Source organism: Lucilia cuprina, chromosome 3 (genome assembly GCF_022045245.1).
Source record: "Lucilia cuprina isolate Lc7/37 chromosome 3, ASM2204524v1, whole genome shotgun sequence".
Taxonomy (NCBI): Eukaryota; Metazoa; Arthropoda; class Insecta; order Diptera; family Calliphoridae; genus Lucilia; species Lucilia cuprina.
In genome coordinates, this window is record NC_060951.1 from 13,110,754 (window position 1) to 13,120,736 (window position 9,983).

The following is a 9,983-nucleotide window of genomic DNA, read 5'->3' on the forward strand; positions in this document are numbered from 1 at the left end:
ATTTTAACTGTTTTGTTTTGATCTTATTTTTTAGCGCGTTTTTATGATTTTCTTTTGGTTTTATTCTTTAGCACGTTTATTGATTTTTTTTTAATTTTCTGGTTTTCTTATTGGAGGTAAGTAAATTTTTTATAAATTATTTTATAAAATATTAAAATTTATTTTTTTTTCCTGTTGGAGGAAGACGAAAATTAACAAAATAAGTCACCATGAGTATACAATTTAACATTTTTAAAAGGAATTTATTAATTTTATTTCATTACAGGAGCACAAGAAGATGTATCAAAGGTTGCCCCCCAGGCGAGCAGCTCCATAGCTACCCTGCCGATGGTAAAAGGTGAGTTGAAAATTGATATATTAATTGATTGTGTAGTGTAGACAAGAACAGTGGAAATTATTTGACTGAAATATCCACCGTCCGTATCCACAAAGGAAACTTTTGAGTACGTATGACGATATTGTTAGTCAAATGACTGCCAATGTTCTTGTATGGTGGCTGTATGTAGTTTTATCATTAATTTCTTTGTATCTAGCACAACATTTTTACTCTGCATATAAAGCATTTAATTTTACGGGCTGCCTTTCTAATGCTTTCCATATATTTTTTTCTTGGACTCCATTTTGACCAAAACGAAACGAAATGAAAATATATAAACGGAGACCTTTTGGTTCCTTTTTTGTCATTCAACTGGAACTGTTTCGATTTTCTAAGTTATTGAACATCTAAAATATACAAAATTCTGATTGACTAACTGACTGACAGTCATTGCACAGCCTAAACGGATGAAGCTAAAGAGCTGAAATTTGGACAGGAGGTTGGTCTCCCACTAAATAGATCCAATAAGACGGATTTTTTTAAATTCGTTTAGGCGGAGAAAACGGGTAAATTCGGTAACCTCATATCTACTAATAACCTCATATCTACTAAACTAGAAAAGATGCAAAAACAGTTTAAATATTATTGTCGTTCATTTAAAAAATAAGTGGACTAGTGCCTGGTACCTTTCCTTTAGGGGATAAACTGGTACTTTTGGTACTTTTTTGCACCCCATTAATATAAAATTAAACATGTAGAGCCCGGATTATTTAAAACCTATAAAAGAGGACTTTTTGGTACTTTTTCATTCTTGAAAATGCACTTTTTGAATAGTTCGTTCTTCAAAAGGTATTTTGTGAATTTTCTAAAATATTGAACCAAGAAGCATGACAGCATGTAAAGCCTGGATTAAGTGAGAACCTATAAAAGGGGGCTTTTTGGTACTTTTTCTTCAAAAGGTACGTTTTGAATTTTCTTCAATATTAAATCTGGAAACATGTAATTAAGTATGTGAAGCCTGGATTAAGTGAGAATCTTAAGGACTTTTTCGTTCTTCAAAAGTAAATGTAGTAAATGAGAATCTATTAAAGAGAACTTTTTGGCACGTAGGGCCAGGAGTTAGGGAGTATAAAAGAGTACATTCTGGTACTTTTTCGTTCTTCAAAAGGCATTTTTGTGTTTTTTTTATAGTATTGATCCTAGAACATGTAATTTAGAGTTTATGAGAATTTATAACGAAAAATTCGTTATTCAATTGGTACTTTTTGAGTTTTCTATGAACCTTGAATGAATGAATATTTAAATTGAAGTATTTTCTGGCACTTTTTCATTTTATAACTAAATATTGAACTTAGTTATATAAAATCAGGCATTCTGATGAAATGAAAGGAAATAATGGCAACTCTTTGGTACTTTTTCGTTCTTCAACTGATACTTTTTGATTTTGTTGCAACATTGAACCTAGAAACATAAAATCGGATATATAGGATCCAGGTGGAATGAAAATTTATAATAATAAACTTTCACTATTTCCATATTTCATTATTTTTCCTAATTGAAACGTTTTATATGTATATAAATTATTATAAAATTAAAAAAATAAAACTTTATTTTTCATTTTTTAAATATTTTTTATAAACACAAATACAAAAGTATACGATGAAAAAGATACACTAGTTTATAACATATTTGAGAATGGTTACTTAGGGTAGTAGGCAATAAATCGATATATGTATCACACTTGAGCAAAAATCTTACAAACTAGTGTTGTTATACACAAATACATGCAGTTTTCACTAATATTAATACCAAGTATTAATATTAATAATATCGTTTTCAATGGCTTCAATTGCTAGGATTAAAATCATCTTTAAAATTCAGCATTGTCTGTAGCCGTCATTTTTCTAAGGAAAACTTGGATGAAAATCGGGTCCACAAGTTTTCTTACCCTAACAATGAATGTGTTGGTCCAAATGTAAGTAAACCACATTCCTCATCGGAAGTTTGTGGCTCGGACGTAACAGATATCGACGATATACACGTACTAATATATAAAAACTTAGAAAAGCAGGACAATTTAGAAAATAACAGTTTTCAAGATGACGTAGACATTGTCTTGGAAGAGTTATACAATATAGACTTACTAGAAGATATAGACTTAGAGAAGAATGACAATTTAGAAAATAACTGCTTCCAAGACGACATAGAACACATCGACTAAGAAAAGCTATATAACGTAGACGTACCAGAAGATATATACTTAGAAAATCCAGACGATTTACAGGACGATTAAGGAGAGGTATTCGAGAACATAATAGATGTCGATCAGGTAAGGGAAGAGCCTTAGTAGCAGAAGACTCTGTAATGGACTCGCGGGACAATGTTTTAGATGATAAAGGAGACGGACAAATGAGAGAACAAAAAAGACCTTCAAACATGAATTATAGAGTCAAATCTTTGAAGAGTGCAGTTAACCTTTTTCGAACTTTGTATTTAGCAGAAAGGAGACTTAAGAATAAGTTAAAGACTGTCAATGCTATGATGACAGTAGAATTAAATAAGTGTAAGGAAAACATAAAAACGTTAGAAGATGCTTTAAATGTAAAAAAGTGATTACAACGTTAGTTTGTCTAAATAATGGTTTGAAAAACCATGAGAGATTTCCGAAGACACGTCGATATGTTAGGTGTTTTGTTTTTATCGCCTGTAACTTATCGATATTTGGCTCCAATGCTTGATTGGCCTCAAATAAGAACCTTACAAAGGTTTGTAGAATGTTGGCCAAAAACACCAGAAAATTTAGAGGGAAGTTTTGAGGCATTAAAAGTTCGCTCTCAAAATTTTACAAACGAGCAAAAGTTTGTATCAGTATACTGTGACGAGATATCATTGAAAAGCTTTCTTGATTATGATATCAACAAAGATTTTATAATTGGCCTTCAGGATTTCGGCGATGAGAATCGATCGAATATTTTAGCAACAAGTGCAGTGGTAATAATGACAAGCGGAACAGTTGGTGATAGTTGGTCGCCAGCAGTTTCATACTCTTTTGTTTATAATAGTTTTCAGGGTTCTGTATTAAAAATATATACATATATATGTATATGGGGCAATTTCAAAATTGCAAGCAATAGGCTTACATCCTTGCCATTTCCTTTGCGACCAAGCATCCAATTTTCAAAATTTTAAAAAGGTAACACTCAAACTCCATATTTTGTAGAAAATGATAGTAGAATATTTTTTATGTATGATAGCCTCCATCTTGTTGAATGTCCGAAACAGCATTTATTTTAATAATAAATGCGTATCATGGAATGATGTTGTTCATTTCTACAATGTTGATTCGTCAAATAAACTTCGATGTGCGTCAAAGCTAAGTAAGGAACACATCAATCCAAATAATTTTCAACGCATGCGCGTTAACCTAGCTATTCAATTCTTAAGTAATACTGTTTCTACCGGAATGTGCACTCTACATAATTCAGAGAATATAGATTCTTCTTAAGCAGAAACCTTTTTGAATACGGCAGAATTTTTAAAATTTTTTAATGATTTATTTGACAAATTCAACATTTGTGCCGATAATAATGTTTTCGACTTTTCTGATGAAAAATTAGAATTTTTGAGAGAAGCTTCAAAACTTTTAAAAACTATTAAAATATATGATGAGAAGAAATCAGATATGACAGGTATATTTAAATTTATTGATGGGTGCAAGTTGATATTTCGTCAATAAAATCTCTTTGGCAATATCTTGAAAAAGAAGGTTTTCAGTGCATTAAAACACGTAGGTTAACACAGGATCACCTTGAACATTTTTTTGGCCAAATCCGCAAGGGATGGGAAATTCAGTTTCGATTACGTCCCGAAGTTTTTCTAGTTCCTTCCAAAAAAAGCTGGGGACTCCATTATGTTAACAATGTTGTCAACGGAAATTGCGAAAATGTTTCGCCCAACGATTCCACAATTGATTTTTCTATAGTGGATGAAACGTTTGTAATAGACAACGGTAAACTTTGGGAAGAATTTCATTAGTAAAGTTTCCTTAAAACTGCTTTTGTGTACGTTTCTGGGTATTTTTACCTTAAAATCTACAAAATGCATAAATGTAGTCTTCCTTTGCCTTATTTTAATGGTAATCCCATTTCAGATGAATTTTTATTCACTTGTGAAAAGCAATTTACCAAATGCAATTTAGTTCAACTCCCAGGATTTAAAATAAGGTTTTCTAGTATATATTTATTTTATCTTCTCTTAATTTATATTCTCCTTGCGAGAATTGGGTCTGATCATGATCGACAATTCATTTTTTTTAATGTTTCAAAATGCTACCCAAATGCATGTATCTACAAATTCATTTAAAAGTATAAGGCCATTCCAATCATCACTAGATCATGATCCTAGTTTTAAACAAAAAATTTTGCTTAAAATTCATCTAAACATTGAAAAAATTTTGATCTCAAAAATATTTTTCGATAAATGAATAAGTTTTTGTTAATTAAATTACAGCACACTTGATTTTTTTATATTTTAATTTTCTGTTCTCATATACAATGTTAATCACATTAAGATGTAATGCAAAAAAAATATTAAAAACTTAAACTTCATACCCAGATTTATACAAGTAAATCCAATTATAAGTAACACAAAGTAAAGCACACAACATTGGTTACAATTCCGAGTACTCTGAAAATTTTCTGTGGGGACATTTAAAAAAAAGCAATTTTATTGAAAATGCATATGGGGCATTTCACGTCAAGTGAACTTTTGAAAGCGATGTCTTCCGATCGAAATTTGCACCATAGTTAGTTCTATTGGATAGTAATTCAGACAAAATTTTTCAACAAGATCGCTCATGAACTTTCTAAGTTAGAGGCGATCAAAATTTGACATTTTGGCCATGCAGGTGTTTTTTCTCATCCATGTAACTTATTACCTATTGTTCTTAGCAAAATGTGTCCCAAATAGTTTAGATAGCTATTTATACAATCTTTCGAAAAAAATAAACAAATTTAATAAAATATTTTTGATTTTTTTTTTTTAAATCAAAAACATTTTTGACTTTTTTTTCAAAATGGGCCCTTTTTATTTTTTTTAAGAAAGAAATATTTTGTAATTCGAGATTTAAAATTTTTGAATTTTTTTGCAAAATCAAAAACTTTGTTAACTTTTTTTTAAAATGGACCCATTTTTTATTTTTTTTCAGAAGAAAGATTATGTGTTTTCCTTTAACACCCTTTTTGTCACTTAGTGGGATATCTATAAAAATGTTTTGTAACTCAAGACATACAATTTTTCCTTTTTTCTAAAAAATCAAAAACCTTTTTGACTTTTTTTCCAAAATGAACTCTTTTTTTATTAATTTTTTTCTCAAAAGAAAGCTTAGGTCTTTTCCTTTAAAACCTTTTTGGTCGCTTAGTGGGATATCTATCAAAATAAATGTTTTGTAACTCACACCCTTTTTGTCGCTTAGTGGGATACGAGTGGGATATCTATAAAAAATGTTTTGTAACTCAAGACATACAATTTTTTACTTTGTTTTGAAAAATCAAAAACCTTTTTGACTTTTTTTTCGCTTAGTGGGATGCGAGCGGGATATCTATCAAAATAAATGTTTTCTAACTCAAGACAAAGGTTTTTAAATTTGCACTACTTTAATTTTTTTCATATTTGTGTGTAAACCTAAATAGCTAAATCAAAACTATTTGGGACACATTTTGCTAAGAACAATAGGTAATAAGTTACATGGATGAGAAAAAACACCTGCATGGCCAAAATGTCAAATTTTGACCGCCTCTTACTTAGAAAGTTCACGAGCGATCTTGTTGAAAAATTGTGTCTGAATTACTATCCAATAGAACTAACTATCGTGCAAATTTCATGGCGATCGGAAGACATCGATTTCACAAGTTGGTTCACTTGACGTGAAATGCCCCATATTTATACTTTATTTAACTATGAATTATTTTGCTTCTTTTCTAGTTTCTTTATATAATTTCATGAAGATTGAATTGTAAATACATTTTCAAAAAATATTAATTTTATTGAAAATGCATATTTATACTCTATTTAACTATTGTTCAATTCACAATCAAGTTGTATATTGTATCTACTAAAGTGTAGTAACAGTGATTGCGAACAGATTTTTTTTAGCAAGTCATAAGTTTCTGTTCACAATAAAAAAACAATCAAATCCAACAATGTCAAAAGTAAAAAAAAAACAAAGAATATTAAACTAATTAAGCGAGCAAAATAAACGAAATTAATTTCTTTTTATTTAAAATTCTATTATTTTCATTATTCCAAATTTTAAACTAACAAATAAACAGTTATTAATAAAATTTTATTTTTGTTTTGGTAAACAGCTGTTTATTTGTAATTTCTGTGTTACCAATTTATCGTTGATGCAACCTAATTTCCCAAACGGTCAGATTTTGTAAAATGCTTCGTAAAATGAGATTCGCATGAAGTACCAAATTGTTAAAACTATCATCTAAACAATCTCAATTGCAATACCCAGTCCTCTTATTCAGATATAAACAGGATCTTCTCCTAACAGCTTGTGACATTGCAGCTCTGATGATGTGGTTAAAATTTTGACAGTAAGTATACATGTTTGTTATTTCAGAACACTTATGTAAATTTATTTTGAACAGCACTTAATATGATTACTATAAAACCGACATGTTCTTAAATCTTTAACATCAGAATACAATTCAACAATCATCACAAACGTTTGCTTGTTAAACATATAAACAATTACTTTTAACAATTACTTTGTGTAATTAAAAATGGATTGAAGATGAAAGTAAGCAGTAATCTGTATAATATTTAATAAATACAACTATTCTTTTGTTTCAATTGACTTATAGTTAATTTTTATTATTTTTCTTTTTAAATTTTATTTCAATAAATGTATATAGGCATTTCCACCGAAAAGTCCACCATGGCTCAAAAGCTAAAAGTCATCAAAAATAAAATTTCAACTTCTATTATTACAGAAAAAGATTCAAATTTTATTATATTAAAAACCCTTAAGCTTTCTTCTTAACCACTATAATGAGAAATCGGAATTAAAAGTTACAACCTTTAGCAGCATTTGCTTTTAATAGTTTTTATTATTTTAAAGGCTAATATTTAAATGGACTTTTATCGGAACACATTTGTTAAAATAATAGTTATCTTAAAATATGCAAATATAAAAAGATAAAGATCCTTAAAAGGCAAATTTTCGGTTTTCTTTCATAGACTTAAAAATGTCACGTTCGTCACGTTGAAACAGGATTTATCCCGACAACTTTTTTGTTGGCATTTAGAAGTATTCAAAGCTTTGAATCAAAATCAAGTTTAGTATATAGAACTCAATTTAAAAGAAAAAAATCTAAGCGGGATTATTTTTTAATGAATTTCAAAGTCTGTCACGTCACATTACATAAATTTTCTTAAGTCCAACCTACGAATTGTGAAATATTGTTATTTAAAAAGATGTGATATATAATGCAATTTATTCAATTAGGTAACTATCACCTATTTTTTTAGTTGATAAATGAAAGAAAAAGCACAGAAATTCAACAAATGATATTTTTAAGAAATGTATGGAAATAAAGTGATTTTCGGATATCGGCTTTATATGGGCGTTATGACCGATTATTGTATTATCATCAGAAGGGTCAGTAGTTGTACATTTGGAAGTTTTTTGTGTGTTTGTATTATCAGGATGGCGAAATTTTAGTTATATATCCAAGTTTATGGGTATATCAAATGTGGGCTTTGTATGGAAGCTATGCCTAATCATGGACCAATTTTTAAAAAAATTAGGATGAACGATTTTTGTGTATGTCAAATTATTTGTGTTGAATTTTATGATGATATTTTTAAAAGTTGTATGTTAATTAATGTTAATTTTTATATTATTCTTATACGGGAGCTATTTTCAACTGAAATGTTATTAAATAGTCGAAATATTTATCCGATTCCAAAAAATGTCAACAATGTCCGTCAAAAATAAATCTATGGATTAATTAATTTTCAATAATATTGCAAATTTCATCATTGGAAACTACATATATCTTATATATATATATATTATATATATATAATATATATATATATATTATATATATATATTATATATATATATATATATAATATATATATATATAATATATATAATATAATATATAATATATATATATATATATTATATATATATATATATATATATATATATATATATAATATATATATAATATATATATATATATATATATATATATATATATATATATAATATATATATATATATATATATATATATATATATATATATAATATATATATATATATATATATATATATATAATATATATATATATATATATATTTATATATATATATATTATATAATATATATATATATATATATATATATATATATATATATATATATATAATATATATATATATTATATATATATATCTTAGGGCCATTAAGGTCTTTCAATTTCATCTTCCGACCGGTTATAGAGCTATTGAAGCCCCTATTCTAAAATACAAGAATTTTTAAAAAATATATATGTAAATATATATATTTTTCATCTCTTTAAAACGTACGACCGTCACGTTTGTCACAACATATTGAAAACAAAACTTAGTTTGTGTTAAAGAAATTTAAATATTTTATATACAACATATTTATATATTAATATATAACTTTTATTATTCACAAAAATTCCCTTAAGAAAATAATTTCCTAAATCTTATTTATTAAAATATTTATAATTATTTTTTTATATTTATACAAATTCCATATAAACAAAAAGCTGTGCTTTTGTTTTTGCATAGAAAAGAAAACATTTTTCTCAATAATTTTTATATTGTGTTCATTTTTTTAATTGTAAATGTCAATCGTTCTCATAAACATCTACATATTAAACTTAATATATTAAACAAATAATCATAGTTTAGTCTTTAGTCTAGCCTATAGTCTAATCTATATTCTAGTCTATAGTCTTGTATAAAGTCTAGTCTACAGTCTAGTCAATAGTCTAGCCTATAGTCTAGTCTATAGTATAGTCTATAGTCTTTTCTAGCCTATAGTCTTTTCTAGTCTATAGTCTAGTCAAGTCTATACTCTTTTCTAGTCTATAGTCTAGTCTAGTCTATAGTCTAGTCTATAGTTTAGTATATGGTCTAGTCTATTTCATAGTCTATAGTCTGTTCTATAGACTAGTCTATGGGCTAGTCTATAGTCTAGTCAATAGTCAAGTCTATAGTCTAGTTTATAGTCTAGTCTATAGTCTATTCAATAGTCCAGTCTAAGGTCTAGTATATAGTCTAGTTCTTGTTAATAATAGTGTAGTCAAGAGTATACCTACCGTATAGGCAATAATCTAGTCTATACTCTAACGTATAAGTCTTGTCTATAGTCTTGTCTATAGTATATTTTATAGATCGTTTTCTTCCTTATGGATCCGCGTTTTAAGTAATCCCATTTATCAATATCGAGTTTTGAACGTTTATTCTTCCACAGGAAGGAACTATCGGCCATAGTGGAGCTGTTAAAACAATAACAACACATTATAAGGAGAAGTCGTTCTTCGTTATCCTATTTGTCCACTCAGAATACATACAATTTCATTCATTATATTAGGCTTCCCGCCTTCCT

At 27.7% G+C, this 9,983-nt stretch overlaps 1 long non-coding RNA gene across 1 annotated transcript; it reads left to right on the forward strand.

Moving 5' to 3' along the window:
* Positions 1-265: 265 nt before the first annotated feature.
* On the forward strand, positions 266-7,181 carry LOC124419113. Its single transcript, XR_006940407.1, has 3 exons — positions 266-337; positions 6,682-6,918; positions 6,973-7,181. It is a non-coding gene; the product is annotated as an uncharacterized LOC124419113 (long non-coding RNA).
* The last annotated feature ends 2,802 nt before the right edge of the window (positions 7,182-9,983 follow it).